Here is a 1,523-nt window from a genome sequence, read left to right as displayed (position 1 = left end):
AGCCTGGCCAAGATGGTGAAACCCCATCTCAACTAAAAATACAAATATGAGCTGGGCATGGTGGCAGGCACCTGTAATCCCAGCTACTCGGGAGGCTGAGGCAAAGAATTGCTTGAACCCGGGAAGCAGAGGTTGCAGTGAGCCGAGATCACGCCACTGCACTCCAGCCTGGGCTACAGAGCAAGACTCCATCTCAAAAAAAAAAGAAAAAAGAAAAAAAAGAATGTATTTTTACTGAGTGGAACCAAAGTATATTCTGCTTTTCCACTTAACATCATACGGGTAGTGTATTTCCCTGGCTGCAGTATCTGCATGCTGTTTTGTTTTTATTTTTATTTTTTGGTTTGTTTGTTTTTTTGAGACAGGGTCTGACTCGCTTGCCCAGGCTGGAGTGCAGTGGTGCGATCATGGCTCACTACAACCTCCACCTCCCAGGCTCAAGTGATCCTCCCCACTCAGCCTCCTGAGTAGCTGGGACTACGGGCACATGCCACCATGCCCAGCTAATTTTTGTATTTTTAGTAGAGAAGGGGGTTTCACCATGTTGCCCAGGCTGGTCTTGAATTCCTGGGCTCAAGCAATCCGCCTGTCTTGGCCTCCCAAAGTACTGGGATTACAGGCATGAACCACCGCACCCAGCCCATCTGAATGCTGTTGATTTAAATCTTTTCCCAGCACTGATGCATAGCCTGCTCTATGTCGTCCATTGACATTCGTGACATTCCTTCTCTCCCACCCCTTTGCCCCCTGCCAGCCTCGGGTTGCACCCACCACCCACTCCTCTGGAGCCTAATTAGCTGGGAAAAGGGCTCCTGGGTCCCTGTCTGAGGTTTCTTTTTTTTTAGACAGAGTCTTGCTCTATCGCCCAGGCTGGAGTGCAGTGGTGCAATCTTGGCTCACTGCAAACTCTGCCTCCTGGGTTCAAGCGATTCTACTGCCTCAGCCTCCTGAGTATCTGGGATTACAGGCACGCACCACCAGTCTGGCTAATTTTTGTATTTTAGTAAAGATAGGGTTTCAACCATGTTGGTCAAACAGGTCTTGAACTCCTGACCTTGTGATCCGCTTGCTTTGGCCTCCCAAAGTGCTGGGATTACAGGCGTGAGCCACCGTGCCTGGCCTCTGTCTGAGGTTTCTTCCAAGGAAGGAAGGATTTTTGTTCAGAGGTGGCTGCCCCTGTCTGACATCTGGTCCAGAAGCCCTTACTCTAGAGACCATTGAGTTGTTTGTTGGGCTTTGGGCATCTGTGAAGAGGCCCTAAAAACTTTCATTGATTCGTTTATTCATTTAACAATTAATCTCTGTAGGGTGTGGTGGCTCAGCCTGTAACCCAGCACTTTGGGAGGCAGGAAGATCCCTCGAGTCCAGGAGTTCGAGACCAGCCTGGGTAACATAGGGAGACCCTTGTCTCTACAAAAAGTAAAATAATTGGCCAGGTGCAGTGGCTTACGCCTGTAATCCCAGCACTTTGGGAGGCCAAGGCGGGCAGATCACCTGAGGTCGGGAGTTCAAGACTAGCCTGA

The sequence above is a fragment of the Mandrillus leucophaeus genome, unplaced genomic scaffold, assembly GCF_000951045.1.
Source record: "Mandrillus leucophaeus isolate KB7577 unplaced genomic scaffold, Mleu.le_1.0 Scaffold52, whole genome shotgun sequence".
NCBI classification, from domain to species: Eukaryota; Metazoa; Chordata; class Mammalia; order Primates; family Cercopithecidae; genus Mandrillus; species Mandrillus leucophaeus.
Note: the sequence above shows the minus strand (reverse complement) of the source record.